The following is a 20,854-nucleotide window of genomic DNA, read 5'->3' as shown; positions in this document are numbered from 1 at the left end:
GTTTGCACATCTAAATACTGACAAGTAATAATTTTAGCTATACTTTGGAGTATTATTATTATTATTATTATTTTTAAATTATTATATATCTACTTTTAATAATAATAATTTGAACTACACTATTTTCTTGGAGGTTTATTTTTTTTAAACTAATTTTAATTTTTAAGTTTAATTTGTACAATTTACAAACTAATTTACAGGCATACAGCATATTGCACTGACAATAAACAATTTTTAATCATCTACCATTAATAATAATTTAAAGTATGCTATGTTTAGAAGTAAAAGGTTTTTCAAATTACAGGCAAATTTATTTTGCACATCTAAATATTGACTAATAATAATTTTAACTGTACATTGATGATAATGCAAACTATACTATTTTTGGTTTAGAGGTAAAGGAACATTGTGAAGTTTATTTTTTACAATTTAAAAATTCATTTACAGACACACGACATAATGCACTGAAAACAAACAATTCTTTTTTAACATCTACCATTAATAATTTAAAGTATGCTATGTTTAAAGATAAAGGGATTTTCTATAGATATATTTTTTTACAGGTCAATTTATGTTTTATTTTGCACATGTAAATATTCACTAATTTTAGCTAGACTTTGGAGGATTATTTTTAAAACATATTTTATATATCTACTCTTAATAATAATGCAAACTGTACTATTTTTGGTTTGAAGGTAGAGGGAAATATTTATTTATTTATTTTACAATTAACAAGCCAAGTCATTTTACAAGCGTAACATAAATTGACTTGGAAAATAAATGTAGGATTAAATATCAACTAATGAAAGTATTTTTAACTATTCTATGCTTAGAGATAAAGGTCCATTACATTTATTTTTTTCTCTAAAAAATTATTTGAATTTTTATTTATGTATTCATTTACTCTGTCAGATACAGTAATGCTCTACTTTTTTGTTGTTCTTTGTTTACAGTTCCGGTTTTTCCGACGGTCATGCAAGGCACCATAAAGCCGTGCACAGACAGTGAAGGGTTAAACAGTGTAATAGGATGAATGGATATTGTGGTGAGCAGCATCTGATTACACGGAGACGCCAGTAGGCATCGGAGGGGGGAAGACACTCAATTATCTACCAGCCGGAGCTGCTCCTCAGTCCGCTCCGGAGCACAAACACTTTTTTATCTCCATACTTCACCGAGGAACTTTACTTTATTACACCGAGCAGAAACACTGAGGCGACGGGTATCTGGAGGTGAATGTGTCGCAGCTTCTCACGGTATAAATGGCTGAGAGGGACCGACGTGTGACTGCGGAGTAAACTTGCAACATGTCGCAGTCGGTGCTGGAGGCTTCAAGAGGACTAACCGCCGTGTTTTAACGAGGACACTCGTCAGGAGAGGCGGTCAGGGCGGGGAGGAGAGTGGCTGCTGCTCGGAGGTGGGAGCCAAACAACAGGTAGGAGACCTCACCTGTGTGCAGCAGCACATGTTGACACCCTTTGGTCATATAATCCTGTTTAACGTCTATATTTATATATTACTGTGGACGTAACGTCGGTACTTTACCCACTGTACCGTGTTTTAAACACCGAGGATCAATAACTGTCATATTCTGACAGTTGGTAACTAAGCTAGCGTTAGCTTGTGGCTAAAAGTACTTCGAGTGGTGCAAAGTAACTGAGTATTTTTACTTAAAAGTACTGTACTTGAGTACAGTTTTTAGGTACTTATTGTCCACTTTACTTGAGTATTTAAATTTCCCGCCAACTTACTGTATACTTTAACTTACTTTATATTTCTACACCATTACTGACTAATGATGTAGCTTAATGTTTTAGATAAAAACTGTATTGATCCCCAAAGGGAAAAACAAACACTACTCGGCAGATAAAAGTATGTAATGTGATTTAAATGATCTCCTTACCAGTTTCAAGTACTGTACTTAAGTACAGTTTTGAAATACTTGTAGCCTACTTTACTTGAGTATTTAAAACGTCCTCTAACTAACTTAATATTTCTACACCATTACTGACTAATGATGTAGCTTAATGTTTTAGATCAATACTTTATTGATCCCCTGGGGAAACCCAAACACTACTCAGCAGATAAAAGTATATCATGTGTTTTAAATGATCTCCTTACTAGCTTCAGCATTAAAGTGATGTACACATTAATGCATCAATAGTTTTATTCCAATAATAAAATATACATTATTGTGAAATAATGTATTCTGCAAAATAAGTACTTTTACTTTTGGTACTTTAAGTATATTTTGATGCTGATACAAAGTAAACATTTTAATGTAGGACTTTTACTTGTAACAGAGTATTTCTACACTGATGTGCCGATGTATAACAGCATATTTGGTGATAACTGATACCAATATCGATAAATTCGCTTTTTTCCCTATCTGATTTTAGTGATCATCAAGTCTCTTCTGTAGTGGAGTTAACATCATATTATGCATGGGTGTGGCGGCATGGTGGTTCAATGGTTGGCATTGTTGCCTCATAGCAAGAGTGTTCCTGGTTCGAACCTGGGGTGCAGACCTGGAGTTTGCATGTTCTGCCCATGTCAGCGTGGGTTTTCTCCAGGTACTCCAGCTTCCTCCCACAGTCCAAAGACATGCAGGTTAATTGGTGACTCTAAATTGGCCATTGTGATATGTGTCAGCCCTGTGATAGTCTGGTGACCTGTCCAGGGTGTACCCTGCCTCTCGCCCAGTGTCAGCTGGGATAGACTCCAGCACATCCGGGACACTATAAATGGTTACGGAAAATGAATGAATGAATGAATGAATGAATGAATAAGCATGCATGCTCGTGATGGCCCAGCAGCAGATGGAGACATAAAATACAATACTTTCCAATGTATGCATGTATTCATTCAATCATTGTGCAAAATAAGAAAAAGCATGTTGGCCGATACGTATATATATGTAATGGTATAACAATGGCTTCAAAGGTAGCCCTCAATGATTTGTATTTATTCATTCATTCATTTGGATTTAGAGTCACCAGTTAACCTGCATGTCTTTGGACTGTGGGAGGAAGCCGGAGTACTCGGAGAAAACCCACTCGAGGAGAACATGCAAATTCGAACCCCTACCCTGGATCCGAGCCAGCAACCCTCTTACTGTGAGGTGACGGTGCTAACCCATCTATTTATCTGATATGTTAAAGTCATACTAGTATCAAAATGCGACACCGACGTGACACAGATACAGGAAATGACTTTAAAATGAGCAATCTAAGTTAATTAATGGTCTCTGATTATGATGTTAGCTTTAAAGGTGTGGCTGCTAGCTTACCATAGGTCGCTGCTCAAGTCTGTGCAGAGTAGACTGCCATTAACTTTCTGTTATCCAAATACATAAATAATAAAAACATCAATATTCAAATTTTGAGCACAGAAGGAATAAAAAAAGTATACAGAATGTACAGTTTTTAAAGTATTTTTTGTTAAGTTGAGGGCAGAAAAACTACAAAACAAACTGGCTGAGGCACAGCCCCTGCATATCGTTGTTATTTGGCTGAATATAGTCACTGAAATTGTCGGTTTGTCGCAGGGTACCGTTGAGCTTACAGTCAAGCTATTTGGTTTTTTGCATCATTGCAAATAAACGCAATTAATGCCAAGGTTATTAAAATGCGTGGGAATGAGTTGGGGGATAATTATTTGTGGGTGTGACACTTCGAGTAACCTTTCTCTATCACACATGGCCATGTTAATCAATTTATATTAGATATAAAAACACATATGTGTGGCTTGTGGTCTGTTGGCTGGTAGAAATCACACGGGGGAGTTTTGGGAGTCCTTCGCAAGCAGCAGTATTATAGTAGAGTCCATGGAGGGGCGGGGCAGGCAGGCTGAAACTTTCCCCCAGCTTCAGGTTTCAGATCCTGCCAAGCAAGTGGAATTTCATGCAAACATGAAATATGTCAACGCAGAATGTGAACTCCCACCCAGTCTGACAGCTGTCCACTGGTTGGCTAAGGTATCTGCTCATGCTTTTAACTTTAATTTAACCTTGAGAAAGTGACACCAGACGTCAAAAACTGAAGAGTGTCAATAAAACTGGCTTTTGCTTTTGTCAGATCAACTGTCTCAAAGATATTCAGCATACTATAATGTAAAGGAAAAGCACCAAATCCTCACATTTAAGAAGCTGTAACCATCATTTGGCATTTTTGCGTGAAAAACAATTTAAAAGATTTAACGAAGTAGTTGCAGATTTAATTTGTTAATCAACCAATTGTTCCGGCTCTATTTTTAATAAACCTGCAGTCAGGATCTTTTTGTTAAAGCTGTATTTAGTCAGAGAATGTGAATCCTTTTGTGTTGCATTTTAAACAGCGAGGCTTCATGCACTCACAATGGAGTCAAATGTGAACAGCAGGCGAAGCAGGTTCTGGGTTAATCTTTGCAACGTGCAACAGATTGTGCCAAGCCAGCCCCAGCCAGCATCCCAAGGTTTTCAAGCTGCAGCGCTTTTTGCAGAGCTAGGGAAGCTGGTGTGGAGGCGTGTTCCGGCCCAACATGGCCTCAGTGATGTGGTCCTGGTTAAAAATGAGCTGGGAGAACAGCTGTGTGTGTGGGAACAAGGCTGAGTTGTCCTTTTTTCTTTCAGTCTGCTGTACTCCGCCTCTCTGTTTGTGATCTGCTTTCGGTTTGCCTTCTGTCCTCGCCTCTTCCAGGGAACTGTCACATGGTTTGTTGTCAGAGTCTCGGGCTGTCAGACGTTACAAGAATGAGATCATCACATGAGTGGGAGTGTGAAATGTTGAATTAGCCTAATTGCTTAAAAGATCTGATTCAAAACTTAAAGTTCAAATGTCGCTGCATGTTTTACAACAATACAGATACCTTCAATAATGTGATACTCAAGAAGACAAAAAAATTAAAGTTATCAGAATTACGTTATGAAACATGATTCCTGATTTTCAGCAGGTTGATGCAGCAATATAATGAATCACCATCATTCACAAAACTGCATTACTGCTGTGAACGAGGCATTAACATGAAGGATGTTGCTCTGCTTTTGGTTTTCTTTGAACAGGCCTGTCTTCGTGCCACGCTCTCACTGTTTCTCTAATATCTAACCTCGTGTCATGAAGCAGCTTGTATGTGGTTTGGCATTATTTGATGTTCATTACTAACCAATTGAATTTATTGTTTGTGTTCAAAGTGAAAAGGGTTGGGCTCTCGGCTCTTGGCACTGGTGCGTGAAACATTCAAAAGTGAAACTGGTGTCAAATTTGAGCAGTTATCCAATCATCACAATGGGTCAGACTCAGATGAGCAGTCTTGGTTTACCAGGAGGTTGAGGCACTGTTCAGCTCTCACCTGGGTTTTAAGTTAAAGGGAAACGTCAGTATTTTTCAACCTGGACTCTGTTTTCCCACGTTTTTGTGTCTTTTTTGAAATTGGTCCAGTATTGAGAGAGACTGCTGTGGCCACATCGAAAAAAAGGCTGCAGCGTAATCTCTACAGGTAACTGTGCACTGTCAATTTACGTCCATAAAGGTCCTTGCTTTTGCTATTGACAGGCTCAGATTGTTAGAAGCGTCTCAAACATTACAGAAAAGACCCTGCCGAGAACCTCTTCCCTCTTACTGGTCTGTTTTTTCATTGTGACCAAGTCTTGCTAAAGAGAAGTATCATTCTGAAATCTCACAAGAGATGACTTGTTGCAGGAAAAACAACAGTGGAAACGTTATTGAGAGCTGGAGAAAGGAATGCTGGGAAGAGTTTGCTTTTGATTTCACAACGAGGCGAGGTGACATGCAACTACATGCAATGCGCTGTTCTGCAACCTTATAAAAATCTGCTGGTTGACACCAGTGCAACTAGATGAGATGGTGTATCATCTCTATGCAACAACTCTCTGTACTTCCGTTCTGATTTACAGCTTTTCAGGCTTTTTCTGTGGCTGAATATAATTTGTAGCTTCTTAAAATATGAATGAGGATAGTGATAGTGAGATACTGGCCACAGTTGCATTTGTAGTAGTGATGAAACAGCAACAAGAACATCAGATGGACTGTATTCATAATAAATACGCCACAATAATATAAGTAAGCAGCACCAATGAGTTAGTCAATGAGAATGTGTGTGCGTGGGGGAGCATAAGCACATACAGCGAGCAGCAGCTACCCACCATCCGACACCGCCACACTGTGAGGACGACAACAGTGCTCAGAGTGCTCAGTAGGTACGGAGCACCTGCCGCAGCAAGCTAACACACCGTCTGTCGTCATTTGGACTTGACCATCGAACTTCACTACAAGCTGATTGGGTGTATAAACAGGTGACATGCCTTACGTTCTAAAACCAGCCGCCGGTGATTTGACCGACTGAGTTGTAGGTGACACCGTCAGCCGGCTTGAGTCGAGCTCAGACTGGCCAGTTCACTCAGTTGCAACTTTTCTCTGCAACGTTCTAAAACGGTTTTGTTTTGTCGCAGATCTTTGGTCTGGACTTGGCTTAGTGTTATCAGAAAAAAATTTAGTGTCATGGTTGAATATTTAGCTGATTTTGACAGTTTGGAAAAGTCCGCAAGATTTCAGAAGAAGACTTTTCCTTTAGGAAGACTTGGACACAAAACAGACTGGCTCAGTGAAGGGTAAAGAAAATCTTTTATTTCTGAGTCTGTCAGTGGCAAAAACAAGCACTTCTAATTGACACACACTGACGGTGCACAATTGCCCGTTGGGATTAAATTGCAGCTTGTTTGCAGGACCAGTTTCAAAAATTGTTGTCTACATGAGTAACTCAGACACAAAACATGGGAAATTAGGGTCCAGGATCAAAAAATGCCAAAGTTTAGCTTCCAGTGGAATTTTGAATCCTTTAAATATAACTTGAATGTCTAAAAAAAGGCCTTTTATTATTGTAGTTTAAATCTAAATGATAGGATGTTTCACTTTATGCGATCAAAAGTACTTTAAAGTGATTTGTATTTAATCAGCTCATGGAAAAATCACTGGTGTGGTCTCTTTTAAAGCCTGACACTCCCTTCCCAACTCATTGCCCAGGCAGGTAATTTTAGAGGTGTGAGCTAACTGCTCTGACCTCCTCTTATAGGGGGCCGCTGGTCCTCTGGCTGTTTCATTATTCGTCATTCGTCATGCCATGTGTGGCATTTCACCACGACACCCAGAATGTGCCACCTTCCATCCAACACCGAGCCATATAACGGGCAGCTCGTCCAGCCCCATCGAAACACTGCTGGGATCTAACTGCATGCTGTTCTGCTGTCTAACAAACTTCTCTGTGTGTTTTCCCTTTGCTGTTGCATCTGCTCCCGACAGACCTTCCTCTCTCCATCTATCCCTTCTTTGTCTCTCAGGCCCGTGGAGACAAAGACTGTCTCCTGTTTGGACATCTGTCCGTCTCTGTTTTCGTCTCTGATAAGGTAAGTTCTGCTGTCACTCTGGGCCTGCCTGCCTGCCTGCGTTGTTTTGAGCCTGTGCAACATGTGGTTTGTGTGCTGTTGCTGTTTGTAATCATGCTAACTATGCTCCTAACACCAGTGCTGGAAAGTAACTAAGTACATTTACTCACTTCATATGAGTATTTTGATTTGATCCTATGTTATACTTCTACTGCACTGTATTTTAGAGTTTAAATATTTAGATATTTTTCTCAGTCGTCGCTGAATGTTGACACCGAAAGTTTCCTGAATAATGATGCCTATTTAACATCATCACAACCTGCTTGAAGGCGGTCGGGTACACCTTAATCCGACTCCAGAAATACGGTCCATCATGTACATTTTTAAATTGGTAATGGAAACTCAAGTCAACATTGATTCCGCAAGGCCGAAAGTGTCAATGGAAAAGCACTACCTCTTGAGATCATAAAAGGGAGGGAAAAGAAGAAGAAGAAGAAACAAACTTATGATACACAAATTTATTTTCTGTTTTTGGACTTTTCTCACATTTTGTGCTTTTTTAATATAAAATCTTAATCATAAATCTGAAAGTAACTGGTAGCTAAAGCTGTTAATTAAATGTAGTGGAGTAAAAAGTACAATACTGGCCCATGACATTTAGTGGAGTAGAAGTATAAAGTAGCAGAAAATGGAAACACCCAAGCACCATAAGTACAAGTACCTTTGAATTTTCACTTAAGTACAGTACTTGAGTAAAAGTACTCCACATTTCATCACTGGTTTACGGTGACACCCACACAGCTGTTTAAGCCTGCTACTTTCTACAGCTACTTGTAATCTTTTCAGTATTTTGATTTGCTGAGTAAGTCGATGGTATCTTTGCCTCACAGATGATATCTCTTTAGTTTATACTTTGAAATGTGATTGAGCCTGACCAGATACCTATCAGATCAGCCCATGAAGTAAGAGGATTTTCTAGCTTTTCACATGACTTGCCACTTGACACAAAATGTTTGAACATTGTGAAAATCATTGTTAAAGATATAAAATAATGCACTACCTATTGTATTTCTCTTCTCATATTTACTTTGACACACATTTGGGTGTAAAGTTTAAGAAACAGAACAGCTGCAGTGTTCTTCTTCTGGTCTGAAAATCAGAGGCAAAAGCAGTGACACCTTGGGGAGTTTTGTGCTGTGAGAGAAGTTCATGTCTGAGTGACTAAGAGTCAGTCACCTGTTGTCCTTTAAATGACATCTTTTCCAAGCCACAAACATTATCACATGCTGTTGTCTTTAATATTGTTTGATTGGACTAATTTCAATCGAGTTGTACTGTGACATCAAAATGTCATGTGGTTCTTTTGTGACCTTCATATTTCTAAATTAACTTCAATTTAGTGAAAGGAATAATTAGAAATGTGGGAAATATTTTTGCTTTCTTGCTGCGTTCCATTTACATCAGAAGTCAGAGGTCAGACCTAGGAATGGTGTCACACCTGAGTTGACCACATTCCACTACTACAAGTCAGAAAACCAAGATTTTTTTTTTTGCAATACCAGTCCCAGCCAGGCTAGCCATTGTTAGCAATACCAGTTGATAAGAAGGTGTTTCGCTGCATTTTGTGCATGAAAACACCAAAGCAACATGTGCACGTACAGAAGTTGGACGAGATTGTGTGTATGACTGTTTTAATGAGACATAAATAAGACAAAAGTGCTAAGAAGCAGTAAGTTAATACAGCTGGATCTTACCCTTTCTCCAAGCTTCTCTCAGCACTGTCTCCTTGGTTGTGAACTCCTGGAAGTTTATAATAATAGGCCTCGGAGGGGCTTTGGGTTGGGGTTTGTTCGCCAGGGAATGATGAGAGTTTCTCAACAAACTGTGGTACCGAATTTCCTTCTTCTCCCACTGCCACTCCAAAGATACGTATATTGTTTCTTCTGGACAGCGACTCAAGGTCCGTTAGTTTCTGCTGCAGGACTCTTTGCTGCTCCAGGCAGGTGCAGAGCGCCTTGGTCGCCTCCGCTGCCCATCCCTCTACCTGTTCCACACGGGTTTCCCCTTCTCCAACTCGGTCAGTCAGACTCTGCATCTCTGTGGCAAGGTTGTCGAGTTTGCCATTGATTTCTTGTCCCAAGTTATTAATTTCTTGTGTAAGGCGTTCATTGTCCTCCTTGAGATCAGTTTTTAGCTCCTTTATCGCCTTAATTACATCTTCAGGGTCAGTGCTCATTCCAGGGCTCCTGTGACCTTCAGCGGCTTCACTACGGGTGCTAGCTAGATCTGCTTTGGTGTTGCTAGCTTTCACCGCCGAGGCACTTTTATCTTGAGGTCTCAGCATTTTTTCTTCTTTTCTTTGGCCTTTAGTGTTTCTTTTCCCACGCATTTACCCATTTCACTAATAAAATTCAAGTTTTCGAGTTATTTGGTGGGTGAACTGCGATTAACCCGGGAGCGCGGTTTCATCATGCGTCCAACTACTTTATCAGCAAACTGGAAGTTCCCTGCAGGACATTTTCTTAGTATGGAAGCTTGTCAACATTCACGGTCACCAGTTGAGACCACTGAGAATTCAAAGTGTTAATGGATTACTTTTTATTCCATCCTCTGGCTTTTAAAGTGTGCAAACAGAAACATACCTTTGTATTGTTCTTTGATATAGTAGTGAGTATATTTTCGTGTGGTTGCATTGCTGTATTTGACAGCAGTCTGACAATATTTACTAATGACATTTTTGTCTGGAACGTGTTGCTGTTACAGGATATGAAGCTGCTGAAGGATTTCTTTCTTCTTACATTCTCATAAGCCATTTTTACACTGCCTGCTCAAGGTGGGAAATTTGTGCTGTTATTCTGCCTTGTTGGTCTTTATATAAGGCACAATCGCAGAATGAGGGGACAGAGTTGTCTCTCCTTAAGGCTGCTGGTGGAGGTACTAACAGTGCCAAATTCACATCTGTGTAAAAGGGACAGCTGGCAGAAAAGGATGGGTCTGATGTTTTGATAAGATGTGCAATAATGTGCGCAACCCACCGTAGGGAGACTTAAAAAGCAGCTAGAAGCAGTTAGCAGCTAATTCGAAGAAGAGGAACAGCAGCTGAAAATGTCCACAAATTGGGCAGACAATGAGGTCTGGGGGTTTCTTATCTTCTGAGCAGAGGACGAGCTCAGCTGCCATATAACAGGGACAGTAAGTTATTGTCATTACTGTGTGGTATTGTTATTGTTTAGAGAGCGTTGCGCACGTACTGTATGTTGTCTGTCACACTAGAGGTCGATGCTGTTGTGTTACATGTCATGCCTGCGTCATGATGTTGGCATGCTGTCTAAAATCACACACTGGGTTGGCATGATGGTGCAGTTGTTTGGTTCTGTGTAAAAAAGCATAGACAACATAAAGAGGGGACTTTGTAGATGCCCTATAGCACAATCTCTGTGTGAAAAGTGTGATAGTCTTCACTCCTCACTCAGCATGTCTGTGCCATTGTGACGTCAGAAAGGCTGGAGGAGCAGTGAGAATCAAGTCCTCCTGTTGGCATTTAAGTGAAGCTTCATTTACAGCCGAGCCACACACTGTGCAGTGGGTTGTAACATGGAAACAAGGCTAATAAAACAGCTTGAGGACAAGTTAATCCAAGAAGTGATTCACTGCAAAACACTACATTTACAAACTTCTGACTTACCTCTGTTGTTTTTCAAGCGGCATATAGTTGAAACAAAGCAGGGTGGCTTTCAGAGTAACCCATAATGTGCTTTATTTTTGCCAGCAGCAGTCATTTTGTGATCGTTGTGAGCATGGTTATCATTTTCTTTCTTTACACAGTGAGTCTTTCATTTGGGACAGCAGCGCTCTGGCACACAGCTGTTTCCCAGGCTCTGATATACAGCCAGCTGCTGGCAGAGAAACAGCAGCTGGAGCAAAAAAGTATCTCAAAAGGCATTTCTGTTTATAGATGTTTGAAGCCTCCAGGCCCTGATGGTTACCTACTGTACATACTCTCACATACTCTCCTGGAATGTAGACATAGTAGAGCAGCTTACAGACTAAAACTCATACAGGCCTCCACATGCTTCATATGTAGAAGCATATAGACACAGCCTGGCTGCAGGGAAACTGTTGGTGTACATTAATCAGATTAATGACTGCGAGTTTTTCCAGTGGAGCTTATGAGGTCTGGACCTGCCTCTCTATCCGTCACTCCCTCCTCCTCATCCCTCCCTCAGCTGGTCTCTCCCCTCCTCCTTCTCCTTTTCACTGGCCTGACCCATTTCTCTATAAACCAACAACCAGAATCTCTTTCTGTCTCCCATGACTCTCTGCTACCATCACCCACCTCTTTGGCACGCCTGTATTGGATCCAGATATCTCTGTATTGTGTATTTAAGATCTGCTGTGCAGGAACTGTTGGTTACTGTGTGTAAACAAGACATTCAAACTTGGCCCCTCCTTCCTACACTGCTTATGAATACTGCAAACTACTGTACTTTTAATGGATAAGATGATACTTAAGCAAGCTGGCTAAGCCAACCACTGGCACCTACCTGCTCATCAGAAACAGGCCAACTCATAGCTCTTCATCCTCATCCTCACCTTCAGTACCCGCCAGCAAAAGTGAAAGTAAAAGCCAACCCCGTTTTTACTCTCGTTTTGGAACAAGCTTTGTCCGCTTAACATTTCGTCTCGTTATATTTGTGTAGTTTCGGTGCTTTGTCCGCATTTTTCATAACTTCCTCTTGGATGTGTGCTGCTGCCAGTCTTGCACTTGGTCACTACCTTTGTATAATGTCCCAACCTCACCTGTGCTTGGGGTGGGGTACCATTTACAGTTGAACTGACACCAGCACCGATTGGTTCTAGTTCCTGGAATTTGATACCCAGCGGTACCTTTTTCGGTACTTTACTTTTTCTGTAACAACAAAAATTTTAGTTTTGAACAAGCTGCAGGGATGATATAGTAGTTTAAACCCAATTCTGCTCCTCTGCTTTAGTCTCATCACACATAGAGCATAGATCTTCTGTCTCTGTCTGTTTGTATGTGTGTGCATATGTGTAGATATGTGTCTGCTCATCTAGCAGTGATACTGACTATTACTAAAATAATCTAGAAAAAGAAAAGTACACCCTACAGAAAGCCAGTGGAGCTCCGCAGTAGTCCTCTGGGGTTGGGAGAGCTTTGCAGCACTTCTGCCTCTTATCTAAGCCCAGCATCCTCATCTGGATGAGCTCTTGGGTACCACCCCTCCTCCACTGTGATTGAATGTTTGCTTAAAAAGTGACAGTGATAAGCACCTGCAGCGTTTTACCCAAAGTTGAATATTTTTCAAGGCTCGGTGACAAGTAAAAAAAACTACAAGTGGCAAATTTGCATTGCTCAGCTGGCATTTATATCATGGTTTAAATACGTGGTGCTCCCAGGAGGAAAAAAAGTGAGTAAAGCTGTTGTGTCAGTGGCTTGCTATTCCCTGCAGTTGGCTTGTCAGTAGTGTGCAATATTGCCGTTATCAGAGCAGCCCTCCCCAACCCTACCTGCAAGAAGCATCTCGAACACTGCAAAATGCAGAAAATAAAAAAATACAGAGGGCAGAGTCTCTGCAGATAATTACATGGCGACACACTTCTAGTGGATCATTAATGATGATTGAGAGACATTACTGTTGTATGAGTCTATACATTGCTTTTTAGAATACCTTTATTGACATGACTGACAGAGTTTCATCTCTCTGATCCTCTTTATGCTCATGGACTGTAAAAGAAGTTTAAACTAAGACATAAAAGTGAAGTAAATCACACTGTGCTTTGATTGGGAAATGACTGAATCAGCTTTTGATTTTTTTGTTTATTGTTATTTATCTGACAGTAGCATCCACCCAGCCAATGGTGTTGTACTGGGAACAGAAACAAGTGGTTTTTCATGTGGTAGTTTGGATGACAGATCTGTAGCTATACCACTGATTTGCAACCATAAAGGCCTTTAAAAGATGTCCTAACTCCACAAAATGGTTTTAAGTTGTGTTGCAAGTAGAGCCCTAAAGCAAAAACACACAAGGCAGACCATAACGTTTTAAGAAAAACTGCACCGATAATCTTGGATTCAGCTTGGATTTACAGCAGTTGTGAATAGGTTCACACAGAAACCCAGAGTCATGACATCAAAACTTCAGTAGAATATAAACTGCTAATAGTCTACTCCCAGTAAAGCTTTTTGAGATCCCCTGACTTTTCATCTCATGCCATCATCAGGTCAAAATTCTCTTGTTGGCTGACATGGAAGCTGTGGTAGCGTTTGTGGAGTGGTTCATTTCAATGACAGATATAAGGCAGATTTAAGAATTGTTGTTTCAATAAGTAAAGTTTTGTAAGTCAGCTCATACGGGTGCTTATCGGCATTTTCATAGCACAGTCTCACCACATTTTTTGGCCAAGACAGATGATTTTGTCTGCATTTAATCCCACTATTAAAACTCTGATTGGCTGAGTTGTTGTTTCCAACCAGGCCCTGCAAAATGTTGGAGATATGAGGAACAATCAGAGGTCTTGAACCAGGCTAAATGTCAGACAAAAGATTGGGCAGTCTTTAAAAATACAGACCTACAAGCTAAAGTGACTGGTGAGACAGCCCCGCCTCAGTACTGTACACCAGCACAAAGAGAAGTAGAGGTGTAGAATTCCCTTGTTAATGTCATTTGATAGCTGAGTCATTTATTTGGCTGCATTCGTATTTTGTACACACTTCTCCTTCATTGATGTGAGCTCGACAAACCAGCTCCATGTGTCCTTTTAATCTGTTTCTGTGATACAGAAACCACATCAGAAGATGCTTGTGTGTTGTGCTATCAAACCTCCTCCTCCTCTTCCTCACTGCCCCGCTGTGTCTCTTCAGCTCGTAAACTTCCGTCTCTATTTCACATTACTTTTCCACACAGAGGTGGCGAGCAACACTTGGCTCATTCCTCACGGAGTTTGTGTTCTCCTGCACATCCCTCGTCACAAGGTCTACTCTCTTATTCCTCTCGTCTTTCAGCGTTCCTTCCAACACTTTTACCCTCTTTCAACGGTCCTCCTGTTCTCTGTCGCTCAGGCCTGACAGTCTGCTGCCCAGCTTTGGATTGAGGACCAACCTGTAGTTTTTGGATGCCTTTAGATGGTTAAGGGACTAAATGGAAATGAAACCAGGGGCTGTATTTACGCAAACATTCCTGAGACAAAAGCAGAACTGATGATGAAGTTTTAAGTGATTCCTGAGGTCATAGAAGCCCCGTCATAAGTTGTAACAGAAATACAGGGCAAATAAAACAGATTGTGGGCCCCAGTCACCATTTTAAGTGACAGTTCTTCTCTATAATTCAAACACTACAGTGTGTATATGTCTGGAGGAGAGAGATGATTTATAACCTGGGTGCTTGAAAACCCGGAGAGCAGATGTGTAAAGGAAAAGTTTGATATTTTGGGAAATCCACCTATTCACCTTCTTGATGAGAGGTAGAGAAGTTTGAATATGCTTTCAAGTTTGTATGGCACTTATGGATCCACTGCCAACAGCCAGTTAGCTTAGCTTAGCATAAAGATTGGAAACAGGGGGAAAAGGCTAGTCTGGCTCTGTCCAAAAGTAATAATATCCACATTCCAGCTCATGGAAAGCTCATGAAATAACATCTTATATCTCATTTGGTCAATCCGTACCAAAGCAGAGGCGTACAAACGTTATGTAAACACCATATCTTGCCAAAGCCAAGAAATAGTTTGTGACATAATCCCCCCACAAAATGGCAAATTCTCTTTTTTACACTTTGGTTTTTGTACAAATTAAACAAACAATATATGACATGTTAATTAATGAGCTTTCAAGGTACTGGTAGGTGGATTTTGTTACCTTTGGATGGAGCCAAGATGGCTGTTTCCCCATATTTCTTGTCTCTATGCTTTAACCTAAGTGAGCTGGCTGCTGGCAGTAACTTCATGCTTAGCGTACAGACACGAGCCTGGTATCAGTCTTCTTATTTAACTCTTGGCAAGAAAGTGTAAGTGTATTTCCCAGAATGTCAAACTCATCCTTAAACTGGACATCTCAATCCTCGCTACTTGCTGCCAAATCTGCATTTCGCCTCTAAAATGACAAGTCAGTGAATTATGTTTAACATTCATCAAGATGTTGCTGCGGTGTGTTTTACAGCTCAATAAAAGGGAGCAGCAGCAGTGTTACGTTACTTGGTCATTTTGTAATTTATTAAGTACTCAGCAAATTATGAGTTGTGTTTTTACTGTCATAACCTAAGGGTATTTGGATGGCTTGTTAATAACTTTATTTTATTATGACTGTATATTGTGAAGTGGAAAAAAAGTGGTTTCATGTTCTGTTGAGTCTGCAGTATTTTCAACATCTTGATAAAACTCTGGCCTCTTCTCAATGTGTGTCCTAAAAATAGGGTAGAGGATGAGAGACAGACAGTATGAATCTGAAACCTCCCTAATAACAAACCAGCAAAATTTAAACAGGCATATGGATTGTTTAAAAATGAAAGAATGAAAGAGTAGACACTTTTTTATTACCATCCAAGCTCATGTGTGAGTTTCTAGAAATGGCAGCCTGTCCTAAACAGATCCATCATCTTCAGATCCTCTCTCATACATGATAATTGATCACCTTTAGAACACATTGGCTCACATTGGCTCATATGCCTCATACAATCTCTCCTTTCCCCTCTCCGCACTCTGACCATACTGCCTACAGCTCCAGCAGGTCCTTGACCTCCAGGATGGTCTGAGGCCTGGGGTGGCGCGTGTGTGTCCGTGTAGAGAGGAGCAGAGGGGATTGAACCCAAGTTCATGATCAGTGTTTGAGGAATGTAAACATACAGAAAAGCTCACACACAGAGCCATGGGAAAGATGATGGGGGTCTCATGGACACAAACCAAACAGCACTTTTAACTGAACATCTGACCTTCTGCCTCCTCTTAGGGCCCATGGAAGAAATAATAACAAAATATTAGTGATTAATATCGGTATTTCCAGGGACCAAGACCACCTCCCTATCTCTAGTTTAAGTATTCAGTACCAGCTGAGTCATGCCAGTCCAGTGAACTGTGGCGGGTACACTCAGACTGAAACTATACACGTCACAGTTTATGGGACTGTTGTGACTCAAGACAGTTGATACCTTATAACCAGCTCTTTATGTGCTTAACAAGAAATCATAATTTCATTGTCTTTGCGGTATGAACATGCGCAGTCAACATACGCAGAAGACTACCAGAGACAAGATGAATAGAAAAAATAATTTTATTTACACCGGTCCAAAAAGTGCAGAATGTGGTATATTTTCCGTTTAGAGTAAATCTCAGAAGGCTTTGAGCCAGACTGGTGGGTACTGAAATGATTTGTCATGAAATCAAAAACGTTTTATTTTGGTGTCATTTTTGGTCGTGCTGCGTCTGTCCCGTAGGATCTGTCTTTGAGTGCGTTCCGAATTGCATACTTTTTCTTTTTACTTTTAGTACGTACTGCAGCTGCCCTTAAAAAGTACATACTGTTGCATGCAGTATGCGCACAATCGGGACGTACTGCTTTCTCATAACATTACGCCCTTAATTTTGAAGCTCTTGCTTTTATATCCGTTACCTTGTTGATAAAACAAACGCCAGTCACTGGATGTAGTAGGACCGGATCAGATGTAGTAGAACATCCTGGTATTTTTGGCATACTGCATTTGACATACTATGTATTGGGACGTATTAAATCTTTTTCTGGCGCACTATATAGTATGAGTTTGACACTCACACAGGAACAGGGACTTCATGGTGCGTTCATGTGCACCTTGTAAACTCACTAATCTGCTGGTATACTTGAATGGCCATGAAGATGTCTTTGTTGAAATATGAAGGTCTACATCTGTCGTTACTTTCTTGTTTTTTATTGCAGCATTTTTAAGAATTAGATGCTAAAATCACAACAATAAACTATTACTTTCTGCATAGACAGATTTTAAAGGTTGTATATATAAAAAAAAATGTTCTCAGCAAAATCCACAATATTCTTGAACAGCAGGTGCTCAGGTACCCTTTTCCAGTTGTTTTACTGCTGCATTTTTATTAATTAACCACTAAAGTCATACCCAATATGCATACACTTTGGCAAGTAGAATATGCATGTGCAAAATATTGTATTTCTTTATTCAGTCGATATAGGCTATTCAGTGTTTGGGATGTTAGCAGTGTACCTGTTAAAGCAGAAAGATCTGTATAGCTGTTTATTTGTCATAGTCATATCGGCATCAATTGAACAACATTATTGCACATCTTAGATTTTCCTCACATCGTGCAACTGTAGTGTACAATGTTATAACTAAATTCAGGCAGAAACTAGACCTGGTTTTAGTACCATGAGAGATTGATCAAGTTTGTCTTGACTTGTACATCTGCATGTCTTCTGTACAGTGAGTTTTTAGCTGAGGCAGCATTGGTGTTGTCACTATGAACATATTAGAAATACTAGAATAAATACTGTTAGTTTTAAAGAGCAGGCCCCAGCTCTTGTAATGCAGTGCTGTTGGTGTTTGAATGTCGTCGACCATCACAGTGGTTTGTTGTGAAATTGTGGCTGAGTTTTCTGGTTTGTATAAAGCAAGTTGTGGTGAACGGTAGCTCTCTGTTGACTTTTAAGCTGCTTATTTCTTTTGTCAGTGTCTGCACACCTCCACCAGGTACGGAGGTGATACAAGTGTAAGCAGCCAAACCTACTTGCTTTCAATGAGCCGCACCCAGATACTCACACACACACACACACACACACACACACACACACACTGCTGTCCTGTAGGATATAGCAGCAGTAATTAGCGATCCATAGCGAAGTCAGTTTTCTCATTCTCACTCATGTTCCAGCATGCTGGTGGCAGATACCACCGCTGCTAGCATACTTATCATTCACCTGTGACACCCGCAGATGCACACACACGACTGTCCTTCTGTTGCCTCCACCTGTGCAGTGTTCACAGTGCGGACAGAAAATTAGAGCTCAGCTGTCTGAATGGGATTAGCTGCAGTGTCTGAGAGGTGCAATGTTGTGTTGTTGTGTTGTTAAACGTCAGCATTTGGCTAATCTTTAATGCCGCTTGTCTCCTGAGACACACAACAGACACACCTACACATACATATTAAGCCTGATCTCTTTTATTCAAGGCTCAGTCTGGCGTTAGCATGTAGCACAAGTAAGTGCAAGTCCTTCCTCTGGAGTCTGAACTAACTGTAGAGTTTACTTAGACTCACTCCCACATTGTTCCCTGCAGAGCTCACCAAGGCTACTGTTGTACCCAGCGTCTAATTTAGCGCCAGCCTGCTCCCAGTGCACATCTTCAGCCACTGCTGTTATTTTGGGAGTCTTTTACAGTTAGAGAACATTATCAATTACAGAGAGGAGGAAAAATAACCAGGAACTTCTCACTGTCTTGTCAAGTCGAGCCTTGTTGCTGTAGAACAAAGTGCTTTAGAGTGATTAAACTGTCAAATTAGCTTACAACATAGGTTTAGTCTACTCTGTCATGACACTCCTCTAATAACTCCTCTGGAAGAGTCCACCATAAAAACTTGAGGGCTTACTGTAGTGTACACTTTTGGTGTCAGGAGAGGTTGTAATTTATAGATACAGATGTTTTGTCTCTTAAATGTACAATATGTAATTTTATGTTGCTGGAGGTCTCTTTCAAAACAACAACAAAATATAGATGCTGAAAACTACAGATCACAGTGTAGCAGATTTTGACTTCTAGATACAAATAAACATTTGTTTTTCTCTCTTAAACGCACAATATGTGATTCTCTGTTACTAAGATAACAGTTGAAACAATAACAAAACACAGAGTGGTGTTGTCATAAGAGTCAGTTTCTCCCAGGTAGGATTCCTTCAGTGTTCATCGTTCAGGAGGCGAGTTATCTGCAGAGGTTTCTTCCTCTCCAAAACAAACAGACCAGGTGATTAAAACCTTTGAAAACGCTGAATAAATCAGTTTCACATTTCAAATCAGTGTTTCTCTTCAGGTTGTTTTGGAGGGCCTGCTAGTCCAGCTCTTTGCTAATATGTGCTCACCCTTTTTTCTCTGATAACTTAAGATCCAGACGTTCAGGAGTAGGAATATCTCCAGAGGTCTCCTCCTCTCCAAAACAAACCATCCTGGTGATAAACTGGTTAAAAACACTGAATAAAGCAGTTTCACTGTAAAAATGTGTGTTTCTCAGACGCTGTTCGGCATGATGGGCTGATGCTAAGCTGCCACTAACATTTGCTCAGCTTGTTTCTCTGATAATTTGAGACGTAGATGTCTGATGATTGGAATCCTTCATCCAGTTAAACCATGTTGGAATAAACAATCAAGATCTGTATCTCAAAAATATTTCTTAAAGCTGGATAAAAAGTCAATTCATAACAGCATCTGGAGGACAAACATAACCCTGACACATGCGCAGTGGGGATATGATGCCACTGAAAAGCGCTGACAACCAAATGACACAGACGGCATCTGATAGAGATTTCTCTGGGTGTTGTTGGAAACCTTCTGGATAGTGTTAGTACTGAACAAAATAGCAGTGTTGTAGTGCTGTGGATCTGTTTTTCTTTAAGTGGGACCATGTTTTGTTTATCTCATGCGCAAAGATGTACAGCACCCCTGCCTGCCACCCAGCACCCAACACACCCTGTGTGGGTGGTAGGCCCACAGGGTGGCGGCTCCATGTTATTCACTCAGGCTGAACCTGACCGGGCAACGTGGTCCAAGGCCCGGCCAGCAGACGCTCGCTGGCAAGCTCCCCACTCCCAGGTCTGGGTCCAGAGGGGGGCTCTAGTGTCCCCATACCAGGCGAGGTAGTCTGTGTCTGAATGTGCCGTTTAAGACATCTGGAAGGAGCTCTGAGTAAAGCCACAGCATCTTAAAGGGCCGGTTAAGGTGGTACAAGTATCAGATCAGGATGCCTGGTTTCGCACGTTTCCACTTATCTACAGGTGGTGGTAGTAAGTTAATATATGCAGGTATGTACCAACATAGGCAGGGAAGAAGAAGAAGACAGGTAGCAAGTAAACATGAATGTAAACCATGCAGGGCATAATATACTTTACATATCAGCATTGCTAATCTTGTAGGAGGAAGAAAATGCTTTTAATACATTTGTTAGACCTCAGAGATACACCTGAAGAGTTCTGGTGAACTGTACTGGTGGTGAACACAGAATGTTAACATAGCTTTTGTTTGTCTTCAAGAAACTCTGCAGGGCACCTTTAAGTTACAGCACAGTTGTGTGTCTTGTCCCTCGTTCTGGCAGTTTGAGTCTTGGTTTTGTTGAAGATGAAGAGGCAGAGACATTACACAGTTAAAATAATTTGTAGCTGTGAGTTATCAGACGGTTCAGTACAAATGTTTGAGAGTCTTCTCTGATGAAAGAGATCCATTGTGGACGGACAAACTGACTGACACAGATTCCTGTCTTGGTAAC

General features: G+C 40.6%; 1 protein-coding gene across 2 annotated transcripts in view; it reads left to right on the top strand.

The window, feature by feature from the left end:
* Positions 1-1,038: 1,038 nt before the first annotated feature.
* The window catches only part of pacsin3 (protein kinase C and casein kinase substrate in neurons 3), a 46,165-nt gene continuing 26,349 nt past the window's right edge, over positions 1,039-20,854 (top strand). The window contains exons 1-2 of one of the 2 annotated variants that reach the window (XM_049597398.1): positions 1,039-1,435; positions 7,293-7,396. The gene's annotated coding sequence lies outside the window, so the exon portion shown is untranslated. The remainder of the gene's footprint in view (positions 1,436-7,292; positions 7,397-20,854) is intronic. The other variant, XM_049597408.1, reaches the window with a different exon arrangement.

The sequence above is a fragment of the Epinephelus fuscoguttatus genome, linkage group LG2, assembly GCF_011397635.1.
Source record: "Epinephelus fuscoguttatus linkage group LG2, E.fuscoguttatus.final_Chr_v1".
Classification (NCBI taxonomy): Eukaryota; Metazoa; Chordata; class Actinopteri; order Perciformes; family Serranidae; genus Epinephelus; species Epinephelus fuscoguttatus.
This window is presented reverse-complemented; position numbering and strand designations above follow the sequence as displayed.